Here is a 22,884-nt window from a genome sequence, read left to right as displayed (position 1 = left end):
GAACAAAAGAATCCATCTCACCTGAGTGTCTACCCAGTTTCCTATTCATGAGGTATGACTACATTGCTTTGAGCACGATAAGCCAGTCCATGTGGAATAGTCATTAATTTCACAAACCTACTTATATGTAATTCATTCTATCTCTTTAACCTCTTTATCCCTTGATTTACTGTGATCACAAAAGTGCCTGCACTCTGCAACTCTGTTTGTTAGCAATAACCCATTCAGCTTTTCCCTGCCCTTGTCCTTGCCTTAAAGCATTTAGCTATGGCACCACATGGTTGTTCCACACCTCCTCTTTTCTATTCCAAACACAACATAAATCATTAAGCCCACCTTCAAAAAGCCAGGTCAGATGTGTTTTTGCACTTTGGAATTCTTGTTCTTTAGGGGAGTTGTAATCAGTTCAGCTTTGATTAAGTCTCTCTTAGTTGACAACAGCCTAAACGACCATGTTTCCATTCTAAAGGACTTTGATCTTCTTTATCTTCATATACCAAATCAAATCATGCCTATTCCAGTGGTTCACATTAGAATTTCCAATATCTCCAGAATTTGTCTCCCTTTCTGAAATCAGATAAAGGGATAGTCTGCAGACAAAATAAGAGTCAGTAAGGAAAGATACCTGAGTCCTGATTTAGACTTGGATCTTTGCTTTAAGTAATTTAAGGAGAATTACTGTATAATAATAGGATGTGCTGATAGTGCATTTACATAAAAGTGAATGCAGTTATGTTTCTCATATTTAGTATGATGAGGTGAAGGTTATAACAAATAGTTAAAGAGTGTTAATCTATTCATATTGCTATTGATTCAATGTTTCCATGGCAATATAAAATGCCATACAGGATACATCTATGGCATTTGATACCACATCTGCTTAAGCCTGTGATACTGCATATGCATTCATATGACTAAGCAGGAAAAATGAGCAATATGACTTTCAGGGATCTGGAACTCTGAAAAACTTTAAAGAGAACAACATTTCTGAAGAAACAATTATAAAACAAAGATAATTACACAATTGAATTACATAAACATCACTGGATCTATGGGTTGATAACATTAAATCTAAATGTATGTAGCAGTGAGTGGTCATAAGAGCAGAAATTGCTATCACTGACAATTAGGCAGCCTGGGACCTGTAGGGAAACGAAATGTGTTCATAGCTTCTGCTGTGGTTAGTAATATACAATAAAGAGCAAAACTGGGCCTCCAGAGGGATTCTGCAAAAGGTTGTAGACAGATGTTCTGAATCCTCGAGTCCAACAGGAGTGTATTTAGGTCAAGGAAAAAGGTTGAACAAGGAAAGAAAGAGCAGAAACAGAATTTGTTGTGTGACCCCTAGAAGCAGTTTCAATACCAAATTGTCTTGATACATACTTTCTAAAAAAGAAATGGAATTAGCTCTGAACTACAGTTAAACTAACGTCAGAAATCTGGATCTAACTGGAGTTACATAAAAAATATTGCGTATTTGAGGGTTCTATATGTGGTCCATTGAAAATGGACTGTTTTTAAAAACAGGATTCGATGCACCAAAGAGCAGTATGATTTTCTTAAATGAGGCTTGTTTTTACATCAATCGTTCAGTTAAATTAAACTTTCTTAGAAAAGTCATTTTAATTCTTCTACATAATCTTCCTCTTACTAACAACCATATAATGATACAGAAATTGAAGTATTCAATAAAAACGTAAGTCTCATTGGATTTCTGGAATTTCCTTACATATATTCAAAATTATGTTTGATTCTTCAGTAAGAATAAGAAGTACAGAAGAAGAATCCTATGTAAAATCAGCCTGTATTCTAGATGTAATCTTGCTACTCCTACACAAAAGAAAACCATCCAGTATTACTATCTTCAGATAGAATTATTTACGCAAATATGTTGCCAAATTTCCATCTCCTTTTCTCGTACTCCAGTTTATCACTCCCAGCCCCCACTACAGGCTGTCCCTGCCTTACACACATACAAACCACTCGTTCCAAACCAGATCACTGTCCTAGACTATGCTTGGCTTCTAAAAATCCTTCAAGGACTACAAGATGATAGTATTTCTAAAATCTACATGACCCCTACCCCTAACTCTCTCCACTCTTGTCAGGAAGAGAATGAGAAAATGACATCCCACACAGGAAAGGATCCATGCAGCTCCTTAATAAAAGATGAGGAGGACCAACTTATGCTTGCACTTATTCCCTCCTCCATTTACAGCAGTGGATCCAGCAAAGAGTGGTTTGCTACTTGTTAGGTATTAACTCCACAGGATTGGGCCTCCTATAAAAGGAAACCCATATACTAGTCTCAGCCTGGGTTATTTCTTCCTGTTTCTGAAAGGCACACCAAAGAGTAGCAACAGAATATCAAAAGGCTACCACCACAGTTAAAGTGATCTATTATGAGAATAATAAAAATGTGCTTACACATGCCACCTATATTTCTACTCTCATGTTTGGAGCCATATAATTTAGAAAAACAAGGAATCATTTAATATAACTTTAAAATATAGAAATGATAATATAAAAATAATAATAAAGAAGGGCTATTTACACCTCTGATATAATGGAGATGACAACTTAATTTTCATTTGAAATTTGTCAAAAAAGAGTGGCAACCACGAATACATCACATTATATCAAACAGGTTTAAAGTATGAAATTTTTGCAATTGAGTCTAAGCTAAGGACTGTAAAACCCTCAAACATGTAAGGAAAAATGAAAGAAAAAGAAAGAAATGACCCTACCAAAGCTATTTTTTATACTTTTCTTTTAATCCCCTTTTATGGTCCTAATTTACACATTCTATTGACCTAGTTTTCAAATTACTTTATTTTCTTTGATAGTAAGCAGAAAGCCCAAAGACAAAATCATAGATAACTGGGCACTGCATTGCCCACCTGGTAGCAGTATTTGTGGGCCATGGACAAAAGCTCTAAGCCTCTGAAATAAAGAGTTATGCAGCTGCTCATTTTCCTGTTGACTTCTGTTTAGGGCTTGGAAATATTCACAAGATTGCTACCTACCTGAAAGGACTCACATTCTTCTTGGTCTAAATAACTCTTAAACTGACATTCATGGTGAATTTCACTTGCCACTTAGCATATTAGAAGAGATAGTTTACTATAATTGATATGATCAATCCATAAGCAAGTGATTAAATGCTTCTTTGTGCTTAGCTCTCTTGGCACTATTGAGAAGGCATGGCCCTTGCTTTCCATTATTTAACATATAAACTGAACAAAAATACAAAAGACACATTATGACAAACACATAATGCTTCTTCTAGACAAGCATTGCAGCCTGGCAATGCACTGAACATTTTGATATTAATCCATTAAATTCTTCTACTGCCCAATGAGGTAGAATATATATTACGTCAACTTTACTAATGGGGAAAATAAAGCATGGATAATTTATGTGATTTGCTCATGGTTATACAGCTAATAAATGTGGAGCCAGGATTCAAACCCAGGTATTCTGATTCCCCAGAAGATGCCCATGCCCAACATGTTATACTGATGTTCAAAATAGTTGAGTGTTATATTAATTTACTGAAAAAGAAGACAAATTAGGGCTGGAGAGGTTGCAATAGACTCCACGAAGAAGGTCAAATGGACTTGGAACTTGGCAAATGAAGAGACCATGGCCAGGCAAAGGGCAAGGAATTCTGGCAAGAACAATGGAGTGTCCACAGGGGAGTGAAGGAGTCAATCTCACTAGAGTAGACAGGAACAAGGAGAAATTAAATGAGATCATTAGAATGGAGAAAACTGTGAAAATCCAGAAAATTCATAGTGAAAGTTGAATTCCTGAGAGGGTAAAGTTAAAACTGGATTAAAAGACAATATCTCAAAAATGTATTTGGTTACATTCCAACAGAAACAAAGCTTCTTGAGACATGCAGAGATCGCTAAATGATTATTTTACTTTTGGCAAAATTGAACAAGGGGAAATACTGACTCTGGGGTCAAGATAAATGTTTATTCTCCCAGGTAACCTGGGAGAATGGCATCCAAAAGTGCCAGAGTTTCACTCCCAAATAACAGTTCATTTTTATTTGTACTCAGTCTCCATGACCTCTGTCCACTAGAGATATGCCAACCTTGTATTTAAACTTAAATATGGTCAGAGCCATGAGGCCTGCCTGGAGGAAAAGCAGGGTAAGGGAAATTTTCTCAATGCCACCTTCTCTTTGGAAAATCATTCTTGAAGGAAAACCAGCTGAGATACAAAGAGAAATTGTGTCCGTCTGGCAAAAAGCAAAAAGGGCAGTGGGGGAGGGGAAATGGAGAGACATCTAAATCACCTCTGGGAAAAAGGTGATGCTAAATATGACCTGGCCAAAACCACAGTGCAGCTGAAGGTGGCCGGGGTGTCTAAATGGATCAACAGAAAGTTTAAGAAAGAGGGCAAAGTAGGCCAGCTCAGGAGCATCGACAGAATATTGGAAAGAGAAGAGGGAGCAATTTCATAACCTCTCAATCGTTTCCAACTTCTTACAGTGTTCCAGAAAAGAAAAAAGTGTCCTTGATAAGAATGATTTATTGAGCAATTATCTCTTTCCGCCCTCGGCTCTCTGGAACTGGACAACAGACAAGTCTGGTGAATTATAACTGTAGAGTTCTCCAGAAGAGCTTCCTCTCAAGGATGCACAATCTTCCAGTTAGTCACGAGGCAGCAGCACAAGCAGAACAGGGCTCCCTCTTTATTTAATAAGGTCTACATTCTACACAGAGTTTCTGAAATTTCAACTTTCTCTTCTCTGTATCTTTCTCCGACCTGCCATATGCCCGACTCATTTAGGATTGTTTACCCGACTCCCGTACACAATATAATCATTGTGCTTATGACCTGCCCCCAAAGTCCTTGCTCCCTTTTCACATCTCCCATCCCTCCTTCATACTGGTCCTACACTGGACTGTCTGCTCTTCAAACAAATCAGATCCCTACATGTGTGGTTCTATCTTCCTTCCCTCCTGCTTCAGCCATGATCTCTTGGTTTCCCCATCTGCCTCTTGGCAAACGCCCTGTAAAAGGGAGATTTTTCTGGGTTCTCCAACCCCAGTAGGTCTCTTTGCACCCCAGTATCATGAGTGTCCTCTTATTTTTGTTTTTCCCTGCTGCTTGTGATTGCTGTGGTTACACTGACAAGCACAGAGGAAGGATCTGAGGGAAAGTTGTGCTTTCGGTTCAGTAAATACTTAGATTTGATTTGATTTGAATAGTCAGAAAATGCTCAAAAGTCTGTTTCAACTGAATGTCCTACAGTCTCAAATGAGGTAAGCCTCATTCTTCATCTGCTGTCATGGTTAACTGGCAACTTCCAGACACAGGGTGGCTGTCTGGCCTCTCAGGTACATACGTAAAGACAATTTCAATGCCTACAGATTACAGACCATTCAGCTGTGTTTTAGCTGAGTCTTTCTACCAGGGAATATGTAACAGCATCTTAGATCAATTCTGCCACTGTTTATATTAGAAATTTTGTTCCTGAGCTGCTTGGCACCTGATCATTCCAGCATTTTCTGCATGACAAAGTTGAAGGAAAAACAGGTTGGGGACTGAGTATTTTCAATCACCAGTGACTTGGTGACAGGTACCAAACTCATTTCACTTAAGAGTGTAGATTGAACTCAAATTGGAGTCCCTAAAGAGAAAGACCAGTCCTTTATCCAGTACGTTAAAGAAAGCATTTCTTATTTCTATTAAACAACCAGGAAAGGAAAGATTGTGCATCAGTTGGAAGAGCACTGCAAATATCAGGGTTACCAAAAGTCACCTAGAAACCTTTAAAATAATTTAAAGTGGTGATAGAACAAGTAACACACTGCACTTCTATTGATGCAGCAATCCTTAACCCTTGAACCTAACTTGTACTTGCACTAAGAAGTCAGAAAAACTCTTTCTAGTGGATCTACCAAGGCAATTTCCCATAGTTTGATTGTGAACAGTGCTGATGATTTTCTCATTTAAATTATCCACAAAGCACTAAAAAATGTGGCTCTTTGCTGAAATTATCCTTCTAAGGAAAAGAATGGAAAACTTTTTAAAAGACATTATTTACAACTAATAAATGGGTCAAGATAACGTTGCACTATGAGATCTAAATACATCAAAGATATGTGAAGATACCAGAGCTATGATTTCCTCAATTCCCTGCAAGGTAACCAAGACAATTCCAAGATGTCTTATTTTACTAGAAATCAAATTTCTTAAGTATTATCTAGCTAAGATCATAGTGAGCAGATAGCCACCTTGGAAGCAGGGTTAAGAAAGGTTTGAAAGTGACTAAAGAAGATGCAGGATGCTTTGAATCATTAACAGCACTACCCATGCTCACAGAGATACAAAAACAGCTAAAAAGGCAAGGACAAAATTAAACAGTAATGATGATTTATAGTAAGATACTCTGAGACATGACAGAAGTCTCAGTACACCAAAAGGAAAATCTTGTTTGCTCAAATTATTTGTTTCTTCTGTCTAATGAATGTAATTCTAATATACAAGTGATAACACTGGCATTTCTTTGAAATGTTGATTCAGTTTAATTATGAAAATCACCAAGGTATTTTCTAGCTGCTGCATCACTCCCTGTACTAAGATTAATCACATCAACATCATTCATTTAATCTTCAAAGAGGAAGCAGTTGTCCACAAAAGCCTTCAAATAGCTTCATTAGTGCAATTTTTCAGTCTCAAACACTTAGCTGGCAGCATATGATTGAGAGTAAGGTCGGTCATTATATTCATCTATTTCCTAATCTAATTTTTTTAATGTTTCTACATTTAATGTAGAAATGTGTTTTAAGTGTGGAGTTTTTACCTTCTCTTTGTTTGGAAAGCAGCTCAAAACATGAAGAAAATATGGATTTTGATGAACAAAATATTTGGTCACTATGGCTTCAAGTCATGAAATTTAATGTACAGGCCCATAACCAGTTCATTTCCCCTTTTGGGGTTTGTTTAATGTGAAAAGGATTGGACCTAGAAACATTGTGTTTTCCTGTCTCTTGTAGACAAAGAAAAACTTAGAACATGAGAAACATTCCCTCAGTTCAGAAACCAGAATTACCATAATCATTGTAAAATTTCTTTTGTGTTTTAAAATACAAGATGGATTTTATGTTTAAAAACAGAAATGATCAACCTCACTTTTGTTTCTCTACTAAGATCCACTTTTAGCGCCCTTTCCTTTGTTAAGAGTATTAATAATCCCTTTCCTTATTGGAAACCAATAGGGATCAAAATCCCATAAAATAACAAAGTATTTTTGATGCACTGATCAAACCATAATATCAATCATTAAAAATTACTCAGCTGCAATCACAAACATTCTCAAAAAGACTTAGAGCAGAGCCTGACACCAGCGAGGTGTGGTGGTAGAGTTATTTGTAATTACTATACCTACTCTGAAAGGGTTATAAAATGTGTCAGAAAGTAAAATTTGCTGAGCCCCATTACCAAGAAGCAAAACTTGCTAACTGGCACTTTAAACTTTGAATCTTATAAAGGAATGATTTATTTGACTTTTGACTGGTCCACTTGCAGAAATCATTACATTGCAATATTCAGTGACTGTGAAAAGGGGAAAGAAAGGATAAATCATGCAGAGACATTCTCAAGTTAATATCTGGCAACCACATAATGCCAAATTTGCAAGGCAAGATCTGCCCATGGTGGTGTAAATAATGGTGTGTGTTTGCGGTTTAGGCAAAGGGTTCCGGGCTTTTGGTCATGAAAACAGTTCATAACCAACTGCAATGATATGATGCAATTGCACAAATTTTGTGTCCACAAATTATATAAAGAAAATTACAATGTTTATAATATTAACCTCTTTTAAATTGCTTTAACATAAAACTATAATGGGTTTTTGTGAAACCAAATTCTAATTGACCCAACATAATGTTAAGATAAAATATAAATATAAAACTCAGTACTCATTTCAGTTGGCATTTTTGAAAGTGAGCCTAAAATATGCTTTTAATGGTTAATGCCAGACACTGAATCCACATAATTCAAAATAAGACAAAAAAACAAATTCTAATTGACCCAACATAATGTTAAGATAAAATATAAAGGTGAGAATAACCCCAGCTTGAAAATATCAGTGTTGCCATTTGTCCACCTACATGCAAAATCACCAGGATAAAATGGAATTATATGAAAGAGGAGAAAGAACTACATTATTTACATATGTTCAATATGATAATCAGGAAAAAAGCTTGTATGCTCCTTAATTTGTGTATTTATGAAGTGCTATTATCTACTTTATTTGATATTATGTTAGATATTCTGGGAAAAATAAAGATAGAAAAGATAAACTATCTTCTCTTGAGAAGCCTTTACTATGGTAGAAAAGGCAAGAGCACAAACATGTCATTACAATAGAAGGCAATGTGAATAAGTGACAAAGGAGAGGAGCAACATGTCTAAGAGTTCACAAGTAGATTCTTCCTGGCCAGAACACCACAGAAGACTTCATGGCATGACAGCATCTGAGCTTTGAAGGATGGGCAATATGTTGAAAGGTCAAGATTGGGAGAAAGAAGATTAAATTTTATAGTTTAAAATATTTTATCAAACACTTCCAATATTTATGCAATTGTGTTTTCTGCAGGGGATAATAAAAGCCCTTTTGTTTTCAGAATGGTCAAGAGAATTTTTTATTAAAATAAGCAAATAAATTCAAGAAGACTCCATACTCATTTCAGTTGGCATTTTTGAAAGTGAGCCTAAAATATTCATTTTAATGGTTCATGCCAGACACTGAATCCAAATGATTCAAAGTGAGATAAAAATAATAATAATAAACTTGAGCAAATGTACTTAATCATATTTTGAAAAAAGATGTTTCCTTTTCAATTAACAAAACAAATTTGTTTTATTCATGTATAAAATCTAACTGAAAATAAAAATAATCATAATTTAGGGAAAATGTTGAACACTCTGAATAATGCAGTTTTGTGGACTTTTTATTGTTTCTTTCTATATATATATATACATATGTATTTTTTTCAATATCTACCTGGGGTTGGAGGTAGAAATTTGGAGATGGATTAAGGTGAATCTCATCAAGACACTAGTAGTAATATAGGAAATTAAATATTATTTGATAAAAGGTAGAAAATAAAACAAATAATAAGAGTTTACTGAATTAATCTAATTCATAAGCACTCATGATATGCTTCTGGTAATTTCAATTATCATCTTAAAAGAACCTCTCTTGCAGTATAAGATAATATAGGGAAATCAACAAACTAAAATAGTCCCAAGGAATAATGAACGTGTATTCCTGTTTGCAAGCATATAAAGGATAAATACAGGCATCTTGACAAAATACGAAGAGTTCAGGAAACAAAAATGATCTAATACAAACTAATACCTAATCCAGGACCTATTTTGTGCCTCTCAAATATGTCTTGCTAATATAAGAATATTCAGTGGCTCTTTTAACTCTGCGAGTAACTGAGAAGCCTCCTTTGCAGAACTCTAAGGAGCTGAGAATCACCTTTCTCACCATCTTTCCTGTCTTCTATATATCCTCATAAAATATTTACTGTTCTTCTGAATGACCACTCTGATTATCCTTAGACTCCTTTCAGATTCCCTGATGATGTCATGGAAATGTTAAACCCATTATGCTAAGTTAGGACCTCCATCTGCAGTGACCTCTTGGCACAAGCTTCGAGGACAGCATGATATTTTTACATAAAAGTTAGTCTTCATTCAAATCCTCGAGGTCTGATCCTGAAAAAACACTGACAGCTCAATCAACCCTAATAAATACTTAACTAGGTCCATGAAAAATAATAATAATACAATTCCCCCCAAAATCCATTACACATTTACAATTGAGTCATAAAAATGCCTATTAAATGTACAAATTATTTTACCACATTTTTATTGGAAAATAAGCATTTATCCTAATTTACAGATTTAACCCAAAGGTGGTATATGACATTCCTTTTCATTAAGCTATTAGGGGAGTGACGAGTGACGGGTCCCAGCTCTAATTATCTTTAATGTAGTGCTTCAGATTGATCATGCATAATGCAATTACAAATCATAATTAAATTAATTTATATTGATTTAAGATTTTATAAGTTGTTAATAACTACAGTGCAGTACATCTATTTCCACAAGCTAACATTAATATTTTCAAACTGCCAAAGCACTTCCTTCTTCTTCCTCTAATTTTGTTCTCATTAAAAAGTTCACAAACTTGTAACTACTTTATGTGGGTGAAGGCTAGCTTCAAAATCCTGTAGGTAGGAGTTTTGAGCATTTATGTAAGGGCTCTCCAAGAAACGATGTCTAATACATTAATACATTCAGGGTCATCTGAGTTTAAAAGCATATCTATCTCCGAGACGCTTTGCCCTACTCCATCTGTGCCTTCAGGGCTGGCTAGTACTGTTCTTGTATATAACACCTCCATCAGTTTCTCAATACCAAGTCTGATTGACTGACTCGGACACACCAAAGGAAACCAACGTCTGGGCTGGTGGGATCCGGGAAACTGACCCAACGTCAATGCAGAAGTTCTTTCCTCAACATTACTGAGGGGTGAAGAAGAATCTGGAAGCCGAGGGGAGGCCCAAGCAAACGTTGCCCAGGTAACAAAACCCGAGAGTTGGGCCCGCCCAGATTCATTCTTTCTCTCTTCACCCCAACCATATTCAAGCAAGAAAATTCCTTCAGAAATCTTTACATCAGAAGGCAAAGTCGACACCACCACAAGTGGACTGACAATCCACAAAAGCCAAGAACATTTCCTCCCCCGTGTTTCTCTCTAGAACTGAAGGAGAAGTGGAGAGAAGGAGGGAGGTTAGATGAGGGAGCAGGGGGATGAATGACTCCGAAAGCTCCATCAGTGTGTTTTGTAACAGAAACAAACGTTGGACAAAGTTGTGCGTGCAGTGTGGCCGGTTCAGTCATGTACTACAGAAATAATGCTTCTCCTCCTCGTGCTTGACCTGTATATCCAGACTCATGACATGCCCCACGGAAACTTGATCTGGTCCTTCCACTCTGCACAAGCCTTGGAACTGGGAGGGTTGCTGCTGTCACGCGGAAGGGTGGGCCTAGAGTTGAGGATTCTTTTTAAGCCTTCAGTGCCTTTCTCTGAATGTATTAAGTGCCTTAAGGTCCTACGAGGGGAAAATAAAAATGCAGTAGTCAGACTTAGGAGAGCCGGCTTGGAAATGACAGTGACATGTTTATGAGAGAGGCTCAGGGATCACTAGTATAGGTCAGTTTCCCGGATCCCAGCAGCCTCGTCCAGGACTGGTCAGCAGCAAACACCTGCTAAGCCACAGGCGTGCGGGCTGGAAGCAAGTTGAGGCAGAAGCTCGCGGAACGCCGCTGGCAGCCTCCGCAGAGCCGAGTTTGCTGCTCACTAGCGACCCCTCTAGGTCTGAGGGGGAAGCCAGCAGAGGCAGGAAAGCACCAAGGGGCTGTAGCCCGGGGCGGGGAGCCCCCCAGGTGGACTGCTCCGTCTGGGAACATCTGGAACCGCGGCTGCAAACGCTTCCGCGCCGCCAGTCGGCCCTGCCAGCCTAAACGCGGCAAGAGAGCCCGGAGCAGGGATCGAGCTCCGGTGGCCCAGGGCGGGGAAGGGCAGAGAAGCGCAGGGACAGCACCCTCTCATCACACGACCGAAAACCGGACGCCTCAGGGATCCAAAGCGGCAACTGAGGAGGATAGAGAGGTCCGAGGGAAAACATTCCAACACCCAAACTCGGCTGGAGCTGCCAGGGGACTTTGAGGGCGTGGGAAACCCCGCACCCAGCCAGGGCGGAGGCAGCCCGGGGCAGGGACCTTCCCCCTTTATTGGCCACCTCTGGCATGCAAGCTCTCATATATGGGGTTGAATCACCGTGTTTCGGTTACAAACAAGTTAGAGCAACACTTCCTCTACACAACCCCCCGTCATTGAATAGTACACACGCGCACACGCGCGCGCGGCCCCGAGCAAAAAAGCAAAGGGGTGTCCAAAACTTAAGCGAGTTGCCAGGTCCTGGTCTGCCAAAGTGTGCCCAGTCTACACTCATCCCACCCCATCCTACCCCAGCCACACGAGCGGCACTGAATCCACAGGATACGCCTGGGGATACTGCAGCATGCGTTCAGTTGCTCCGGATTTCTGAGACCCAAGTTCTCCCAGTGTCGTCACCAACTGGCAAAATCAGTTTTCCTATCTGATTTCTGAGGACGACTCTTTTTATTCAGGCACTTTTGCCACAACATGTGAGTGGTGTCTCATTCTTCCCAACACTGCAAGAGAACCCCTGGGATGGACCATTTTTGCCTTAGCCAAAGATTTCAGGAAGATTCTTGAGTTGGCAAGAGGTCTTTGCCCCGAAAGGTTTTCGAAGAAGGGGAGGAGAGGGAGATTGAGCATTTTCAAGCAATGTCCAAGCACGTTGCTGGCCTGGAGAATACAGTTAATTCAATCAAATATAACACAATATTTTCCTTAACTAATAATACTCAGAGATGGTAATATGGATTTCCTTGGACTTGAGTTACAGTTTGGCAGTAGCCTCAACACTGCACGGATTCTGTGTGCGCTGTCTCTGGGATTGGAGTAATGAAGCTCTACCATCCAGGAATTAGAAATTTTCGGGAGAAGGGGGGGGGAATCCATTATTAAAGAACTATTTTAGGATTTTTAAAAAATCTGGCTTTAATAAAGCCTTCCAATTGAAACTAAATTTTAGTATTTGTTTGGAGAAAGTGGGTTTGGCTTTTTGTGGTTTAATTTCTTTTTTCTTTTTCCCTTTTGGCATCGGTATGTGTGGCTAGTAGTCTAGGTTGTTAAGTTTCCAAGCAGGAATCAGCTTAAAATGCATGGATTCTATTATATGTACAATTTAATCACAAGGTATTTAAAATAGACATTTCCATCTAAAATCCAATCAGAAATCAACACAGTTCCTCCAGGCATTAGATGATCATCTCGATTTTGCATTTGTAAACTGGGAGGAATAAATGTGACTTGTGGATACCAAGAGGTCAAGTACGGCTGCTCAAATATTTTTCTTACAAAATGACGGATTTATTAGACAAATAAGTAGCCCGGCTGATGCAAAACCCCCAGTGATTGAATTTTGACGTTAAGTCAACAACAACTCGAACTACATCAGTGCTTCAAGATTTAGTTATGATGGTAGAGATTACTGAACAAATAAGAGCCAGAAATGAATACAGATTTCCGAGGATCTGCCCCTGGCACCCTCTTCTTGACATTCTCCTCCATATGCTCCCCCTATTCATACTGTATTATAATTAAAGAACTTGCCTGTGCCTTGCGATGGGAAAAGAACTTTAAAATAATTAGGCATATTTTCCTGGTTTAAAAAAAAAAAAAAAGAACAGGCTCAGGGAGAAAGCCAATTGAGTTTCACAATAAATTTCTTCTTGGCCTGAAAGTCACCAACCATTAGAAGGGAGGGAGCATGCAAGTGGGTGCCTGTCTTTCTTTCTCTTTTTGTTTCTTTCTTTTTCTTTCTTTCTCTTCTCTCTCTTCTCTGTCTTATTTTCATTCAGACTTTTGATAACTTACTCTTTCCTTGCTCCAGCTCCGGCAACGTCCTCACCCCTCCTCCCACTTTCCTAGAAAACATGGCTTTCTAGCAGATTTTAGAACTTGGGCCTTAGTATCCCACTGAAGATCCGAATCCACTGCTAAATAATTAAATAGCCCATAGAATTTTAGTAATATTTAGATTTCACCCCTCCTGGGACAACGGCTGTCCTGCTGCCCACCCTCCCTGGAGCTGGCCACGGTGCTGAAAATCTTGCGTGAATTTTGTGGGGAGGGAGGGCACCATTTATGGAGGCTTTGGAGGAATTATTTATCTTTGCTCTTCATGAAAGGAGGCTTAAATAATTGAGACTACATTTAAACATAAAGCAGTTCATTTCTCATCTTTTCATGAAGAAAGGGGACTAATCTGCTCCTAGTGTGAAAATCTGCCTTTTATTTATTCTGTGTGTGACTTCCTTACTGTAGTGGAATGGTGACTCGTTTCCACTTGAGTCTTGTTGAGCCAGCTAAGAATCCATTCCTTACACTTTCTCCTTCTCTTATTCTGCAAATTTCAGCTACAGTTTGGTTCCCTATAGTTTATGGAACTGCTTATTTTGCAAGGACAAATCTATATTTGATTTTAAGAATTTGTCTGATCAAGGACTTGAGACAATTTCTCTTTGTAGCCAGAAATTTGCTTTCTGAGTATCCAGGTACAAACCACTAGAGGCTATAAACTGGTACCAGGTCTTTATCCCAGGTTTTATTTAAATACAGTAATAATTCCACTCAGTAAAATAAGTTGCCCATCTGGGCTTCTGGACCAGTTTGTCATATACCCCTGCATTGTATGCATGTGCCCCTAATCTGTACAAATGTTTTCATCATGCTGGGGTTTCAATCCTCTATTGTATTAGTTGTTTTCCTGGTAAATAAACCTGGAAATCCAAAATTGCTAACCCTAAAATGGCAATAGAATTTGCTAAATAGAAGGAATGTTTCGTAATTATTTTGCCACTCCCCAGGATTAAATAAGTTGTGCAAATGAAGCTCTTCTACTTAGTGAGGGGGGTGTAGTTCTTTTTTCATCTTCCTTTTAAAATACTGAATAGTATCTTCAGTCCAACAATACATCTGTTTACAGTTTGCCTGAACTTGTTTCTGGATTTATATTTCAATATGCTCTTTAGGATGCAAAATTCCTGTCAAATTAAAGAGTGCTCATGTCTTACCCGCTTCCAGCAAATCACTTGCAGCACCTAATAAATCCAGCTGGGGTTCCTTCCATGGCCTGATGCTGCCGAAATCATTATTGTCCTGCCTTGTTTCATGTCAGAGGCCTCTTCGCCTCATCTGTCATGAAACCAATTTCACTTTATTTACATCCATTTGCTAGTTTAATTACTGTGCTGATGAATAGCCTGAAGGAATTAAGTTACGAGTCTTTGGAAACCCAAAGCGACAGATATATGGGCTACCTTTTAACTACAGGGAAAGAAATGAAGGCTAGTGGCATGCAACAAAATTTAAAGATAATAAGTGTTTCTCCCTGCCTAGCTACTCTTGAAATTCAGGATGATTCTTTCTTTATGTATTCATCATCTCCTGGATGAAATACAATGTTTTAGAATCCTTTATGTTTACAGATTGACTGCAGTTCTCTACAATGCAATACAATTTTCTATTTTTAAAATGTCCTCTTTTACTAAAAGAGTCACAGATGATTTTCCAGCCACACCAAATAATCTAAAGTAGTAGGGTTTTTAATTAAAGACACCTATCAATATTAACCTTTCCATGTAACTGAGCACTTACTTCTCTATATAGAGACAGATAGATGCCTTTGTGAAAATAAAGAATGTTTAATATCTCCAATCTAATATACAGTACAAAGTACTCCACTTTTGCACTATAAATATTGTAACAGACCTCACTATATAAGTTTTTGTTTCTTATCATTGAGTGTAATTTCATAATTATCTTCTTTAATATATTTTTAAATCATAAATAAGAACATTCTGCTGGCTCTTTCCTTTACATGTCCAATAAAATAGAGACTTTGAGTGTATGTTAATGACAGGAGGCTTGTGGTGTGGATGAATAATCTATGTTTTCAAATATATATAAGTAGTCAATCATTTGCATATATATATTTTTTAAACCTAAGACCAAAAAGCTTTTCAGTCATTCTATTATCTTATAAGTTAACTACTGTAGTATAAGCCTACTAATCATGAATTTAAAATTTATAAAACATTTTCAAGAAAATTCTTAAATTCTATCACTAATTATACATTTTAAAACTTAAAATTGTTAATCCAGAAATTAAGTCTTCATGTGACTACCAATTAAAACAATAAGTAAATATACCTGAATTGACTTTTGATTTTATATTTTCTCTATCTTCAGGTAGCATTGCACATGAAAAGAATGTAACTCCTAGTACCTACATGCTTTCCTTTCATTACTGTTTCTGATATAGTTTCTGACATTCAAAAATCTATTTGATTTCCCTAAAATGAGTTTAGGACACATGAAAAATATATTTATCATTACAAGAAAGAATTTAAATACTTTTCTGATAGACTTAATACACTTACTCATTTATACCATCTCTGTGCTGAGTACATAATTACTTGTAAGGTTGTGCAAACTTTTTAAACGAGTTATTTAACTGAAAATTATTTTAAACATTCAAAGGCAAGGGATACTTATAAACAGCAAAGAAATGAAAAAGGTGGAAATGTTCTCATTTCCTCTCCTCCTAAAAGAATTAAACACTAATTTGCCATCCTGTATATTCTGAAGTTTCATTTACCATAAAACCAGTATAAAGGAAGGGAAAAATGTAAACACATTACATTTACTCTCAGAAGAACTAAAGGGGGTGAAAACTCTACTGTCTGTGTAGATATATATTAATAAATTATATATTCATTACAAATCCCCCAGGTGCCTCCCTCTATGCCCTCCTTACATCCCCTAAACACACAATTTTCCTATTCTCCCCCTACTACTTTTAATAAAGCTCATACACACACACACAAAAATACATAACAAAACAACTTTTTTGTACCAACAGAGTCTTGCCTATAAAAGTTTTGCAATAAAGGAAACCTAAACAGGACCTTCCAAGTAAAATTTCCTTCTGTTCAGTAGAACCAGATGCTATGCTAATTCTTTGGCAGACATTTATGAACAGTCTTTAACTTGAAAGGAAATCTGTATTGGTTGGGGTTTTTTTTAGATATTTTTATTCTTTCTTTAAAAAAAAATGAGAATATGGGGATAGTAAATGCTTTTTCTTTCCTGCTCGCCCTCCCCCATCTCTCTCATTCTGCCCCTTTCGAAGACTCTCTCCTCCCTCTCCAGCTCTTTTTGATTAATAGATCCATGTGGCTAACGGCCTGACATATGGTGTGCGAAGCAGCTTGAGATAGTACCTTAGGCATCCCCTACGGCCATTAACATATTAGGGGCTTATGTGCAGTCAGACAGTCAGACCTCATCGAGAGCCAGCGTTTTCAGAAAGGCTGCACCCCAGAGCTGTTTGATAGAGAGTTTCAATAATGCACCACTCTTCAATTTTAAGGGAGTTGCTTCTGGTGCTGAAACACTGGGACAAAACCGGAATAAAGTTTAGAAAGAAGACTCAGTTACATTCAACAGCAACAGTAAAAAATGTGCTTACGTCTGTTTGTATATGGATATGCACATGGAGGCACAGTTTCAAGCTCACAAACACGCACCAGCTCCTGAGTATTATCAGTAAACAGGCAACGTCAGCTGCCTGGATTTATTTTGTTTAAAGATTTATTTTGCTTAAAGTCTTCCTTATACCCAGAATACTAACAGTACAGTAACAGTACAGTTACTGATAGAGATGACTCAAAAGCAAAACAAAACATAGCAGAATGTTTAAGAAAGACACTATTCTGAATCATTTAGTTTGATTTTTTTCCTAGCAGAAGAAATTAAGTACATTTTTACCTCTATAGCCTTAAAACAAGAAAAACAAGAAGAAAATAATAAAAATTTAACTTTAAAAATGTAGATCGTATTTTAAATACATTTGCAGATCAAATCCCTGAAGAAATAACCGATCTTACTCTACAAAATCTGAAACTTTACAAACAAAAAGTCTTGACAACAACTGTGAAAGGTGGGGAAAGCCTCAAATATGTATGTGTATTTTTAGATATAAAAAAATTATATATATAAATTTTGGGCAAGGCAGATGATATTCAAAAGCGAAGCATATACTCCACTTGAAGCTTGTTTAATTCACTTTAACCTCGTAACTGAAGCTTGAAATTCGCTTTGCCCATGTTCTTCTCCTTCCAGCCTCCTGCTGATAAACCACTGTACCCCTTTTGAACTGTACTCTAGCTGTTTGCTTGGCAAATAGATGTTGTTCCGCCCTATTAAACCTTTTAGGTAGTTTCATCTTCGGATTTCTCAAATACAGAGCTAATAAGGAGGTGCTTTGATGCCGTTTTACTTTCAAACTATAGCCCTGAGGCATTAAAACGCGCAAAAGGTAACTGGAAAAGTAAATTGCCACGAGCAAGGCGCGTCCTCCCTTTTAAAACCGCTCCTACTCTCTGCACTGCACTGCGTGGCATCCGAAAATCGCCCTGTTCCTGCACAGAACTGCGTCCCGTTGGCAGCCCCTGGGGTTCTGAACCGGTGCCACATTACCAGGAGGGTGAAGAAAGAGGAGGCACTTTTAAGTTTAAAAGCCCTAGAATCCCTTGGGGGAGGAGAAAGACGGGAGGTAGAGACCAAAAAGCTTTATAAAAGTTGATTCTAGGCAAACATTTATCAGGTGGGAGTTGAAGATTAGGAAACGGCCATGTGCTTAAGCAACCTGTAACAAAACTTTTGCATAAGGCGTGGCAGTGGTGCGCAAGAGCCTGTTCATAGGCGCGAAGGCTGATTTCAAGCCTCAGGTTCAGATTACACTTTGGAGAGAAGACCCCTGCGTGCACTCCTGCCTTGAACACACTCGATCCCTTCCCCGCCCAACACACACACACACACACACACACACACACACACACACACACACACACATACACACACACACACTTACTTAGTTTAACATAAGCAAATGAAACAATTAAAACATATCTGTTTTATTTAAAACTGGCATGAAAACATCAGCCTCGCCAAAGGCGTCTCATTACCTCATATTTAGGTACATTTTCAGAAGAAATGCAAACCCACGGGAAATACCTCTCACCCAGAGTCAAATGATCCTACCTGCTTTTTTAAATGCCTGCATTTCCACTGCTAACTCATACAACACAGATTGAGCAGGGTGCAGGACAGTTGAGTCCCAATGTCAGCCTCAGAGCTGCTTGTCACATTCACCTTTTTCTTTCTCTTTCTTTCATCAGAACGCTTTGGTAAAGTCGCATAAGTGATCAAAATTAACATAAATCATTATTAGTTATTAGGATTTGCTCTAAATTACACTGTGAATATCGCACCAGCCCCATCTGCCGCCCCTGCTCTCGCAGCAATAGATTGCAGATAAAATAAATGTCCTTACCCCATTAGAAGGTTCCTGTCTCTGTAGCCAAAAGCCAAACAAAAGCAATAAATACCGGGCTTTTTCTCTCCACTATTCAGCTGTGACTCTTTTCATCAGCTCTTCTTCTAGAAAAGCTCAATAGCTGCCTGAAAATATTGCATTTTATATCACCAAAGGGCGATTAATATTGCATTAACTGTATTTAACATTTTTTTTAAGCTCGAGTAATCTACAATGAGTTAGTTTCTGTTAGTAAGTACAGGGGGTATCAGAACTACCGCAGACCACTTAAGATATCCGTACGAACGTATTATTTGTCTCACACACAGTATTTTATTTATATATATATATAATGTTAGAGTGTACCGCGCGATGTTTGAAGTGGAAGAAGCCGTGCTAATGGTCTGCTTAAAGTATTCTGACACTGTCTGGAGACAGTCAGGTCTCTGCCTTCATTAAATGTTTATTGTCAACACTTGGCGGGGACGGGGAGGGGGAGAATGAGACTGTTGTAAGTGAATTTCCACGGCCGGAAAGTGTCAACACTTTATTTTATTCTAATCTGTGTCTACAAAAGTTTGTATATATTATGTTGCACTGAGACCAGGCGTCAGATTACCAAACAAACTTTAGTTTGTAATTCGTTTTACCTAATCAATACAAGGAGTCTCTCTTCCCCCTCCATTCCCTCTGCCAGCTCTCCATCCAGGCTCTTAGCCCCTTGCGTTTCCCTTCACCTGTTCCTGTGCTCTTCCCTTTTTACATCTTAAAGGAGCGACCTCCCGCGGATGCGTGGTTGGGGCACAGGTAGGGACACCCGCGCTTTTTCGCCCCACCCCGGGTTCGCGGGAGCAGGACGCTGGTTTCAACACAGGTATTTCGCCGGCTTCTTTCAGACCCGAGATTTTCAGCCTCAGCTTTGCGATTCAAGATTTCACCGAACACCCCGGGACGAAAGCTTAGCAGCCAGGCTTCCTTGCTCTACGGGTATAATACAAATCCGTGCCTGATAAATTCAAATCTGTAGCAGGGCTTTGGTAATGTGCACTTTGGCAGCAAAACAAAAGCCAAGATGGTATTTCTCCCAATTATTTTCAAAACACGTAAACCAATTATGAAACTTTTGTGGGGTTTAAGACTTAGGCAAACTGTGAGAAGGAGTTATTTTCAACCTCTGTGAGATGCTGGTCCATTCCCTTTTCTCTCAGAATGTCTCATAGGCACTTAGGAATCCAGGGGAACTCAAGCAGCACCGAATCTCCAGCGGCGGAACTCCGTGCAGCTCACCTCTCGGAGGGGACTCGGCGCGAGCAACACGCATGTGCGGGCCGGGCGCGCTCCCCCGCGCTCCGTGCGCGCCGGGTCCTCCTCCGCTCCCCGCGGTCCGACCCGCTGGCTGTCCCTGCGCACGCGCATCGCATGCTCGGGCCTGGGCCCTCGGCCCTTAACCTGCTCGGGTGCTCTCGGGTCTGGTCGCATCCTGGCAAGGACCCCCCAGGCAGGTGTCAGTGCAGGCGTCCGAGCAGAGTAGCGACCTCGGGCAGCTAGAAGCTCCGGGCCGCGAGTCTCCAGGCAGGCGGCGGAGGGGTGCAGACAGGATGCGCCGCGATCTCTTCGACGCAGATCCCAGAGCCGCAGCTCGCGCACTCGGAGGCGCTGGGCCGCCCGGGTGGGTGGGTGGCTGTTGCGGTGGGAGAGCCAGAGCCCTGCGTGGGTGGGGGGAGGGCGGGTCCCCTCCTGGCTGCAAATTCGACCCAATCAGCTCCGCCCGCGCTTTGAAACCGCGCACGCCAGCCCACCCGCCCCGGTGTCCGAAAGTTACGCGGGGGAGACAGGCGAGCTGCAGAAGGCAGCTGGAGAGGAGGGAGCAGCCCCACGAGGCCGCCTCCGAAATAACTCCCGGAGCCCCAGGAACGCTGGGCGGCTTCAGTTTTGCCGCCCCTCCGGACCCGCGCCGCGCCCTGCAGAGCCACCTGATTTGGGGAAGGACTCAGGCAGGGCTGCCCGACTACCATCCAGCTGACTTGACAACAAACTAAAGTTTTTAATTAGCTTCTTGTTATCATTTATTTTGTTAATTTCCAGAACTCTCAGGCCATGCATTATTGAAAAAGCAAACCACCCCGAGTCGGGCGGCCGCTTGCCTGCGCCGCACGTGGCCTGCCCGGCCCTGGCCGCGCCGCTTGCCCGCTGCCCTGTGAGCCAGCCCAGCGCAGAAAGCCGCCGTGGCGCGAAGGTTTGATCAAACATTAAATAACGTAATTATTGCGACAAGGCTTATCTCGCAAGTGGAAAAGAGGCCCCTGTGAGAATTAGAATTCGGCTGCTATTTTTTTTTTAAATCAATTAAGCTTGCGGTCTGCTATGAAACAACCTGAGAGGACCGCATGGCTCTCATCGCGGGGCTAAGATTGCAGCGGCAATAACACCAATGGCAACAAGGTGCCAATACTAACTGTGGTCATCACCTTTACCATCCCGCTGGCCACCAAGGCCGTTGAAACCGGGGAGGGAATGTTAGCGTTAGCCAAGATCAGAAGCTTCTCTTCCAACTTCACGGACAAAACTATGAAAGCCTATCAACGTGAAAGATGAGCAGGGATGCTTCACGCGGGTGCGATCCGGAGAGGGCGAGGCGACCGGGCAGGAGGAGGGGACGGGGAGCGGGGCCGGCCCAGTCAAGTGAGTCCTCCGCACTCCATGGCTACGCGTAGGAACCGGACGAGGTAGTCCTGGTATCACAAGAAAGTAAAAATCGATACAATCACGGCAGTGGGTGCCTACAGTTTATTTATGAGAGTGTAGTCGAAGTTGAGAGCAATTTCAGAACACGAATTAAACAAAAATCTATTCAGAAGCTAGTTGATGGGCCTTGAGGACATCATCTGACCTACAGAAGAAGGAGGACCCTGAGCTAGGATCCAGGAAAGAGAAAATTTAAACAGATGGCATAAATGTGGCAGATGCATTTAATGCTTATTTTTCTTTTTTCCTTTCCTACTTCACCGCCGTCTGGATTTCCTGGGAAGCTGAAATGCAAACGGAACCCAATTATCCCACTCTCTCAACCTTATTTTGAGGCTATTCTTTATAAGAATCCGAGCCACACATTTTATCATTTCCACCCACTGACTGGTTCAGGAATCCGCTTAGAGTGAAGTTCCGCTCTTCAGAACCAGAAAACTTTGAAAGGCCGTACTATGGAGCTATCGCTGAGTGGCAAGACTTTACACTCTCTTCAGGAGGACATTTTGTTGTTATTGTTTATTTTTTCACGGGTTGACAGTTAAAGGCGTCTTAAAATAATCTTATTATTCCATCCAGCCATATACAGATTCATTCACCAGAAAGCAAAGCATGTTTTTGTTTTGCACAGTTTCCTACTACATAAAATAGGAAACTCTGCAAACCATGTATTTTCATGATCTGTTTTATTAGCATAGTAGTTATCTTTTTATTTGGTAAAGATTTGACTTAATATAAAACAAATGCTTAAGTTCTTAATACATACATTGATCATCATTATATAATACAAATGTATTTGCCTGCAACATGTCCTTTTGGGGCAGACTTTAGGATAAAAACCAAAAACCTTTGTACATCTTTTCATTTGTTCATTCCTGGTTCTCCAACAATGAAATCTGATCATAGTTTTCTATAAAATAACGTGATTTTTTTACAAATGCATTTTATTTAAAACTTTGATGATATTGCAAGTCAATAACAACAGAAACAAATCAATTTTAATGGAAGAGATCTATTTTTAAAAATACCTCTAGTGCTTTTTTAAAACATTAACAACTGT

The sequence above is a fragment of the Lemur catta genome, chromosome 13 (assembly GCF_020740605.2).
Source record: "Lemur catta isolate mLemCat1 chromosome 13, mLemCat1.pri, whole genome shotgun sequence".
Classification (NCBI taxonomy): domain Eukaryota; kingdom Metazoa; phylum Chordata; class Mammalia; order Primates; family Lemuridae; genus Lemur; species Lemur catta.
This window is presented reverse-complemented; position numbering follows the sequence as displayed.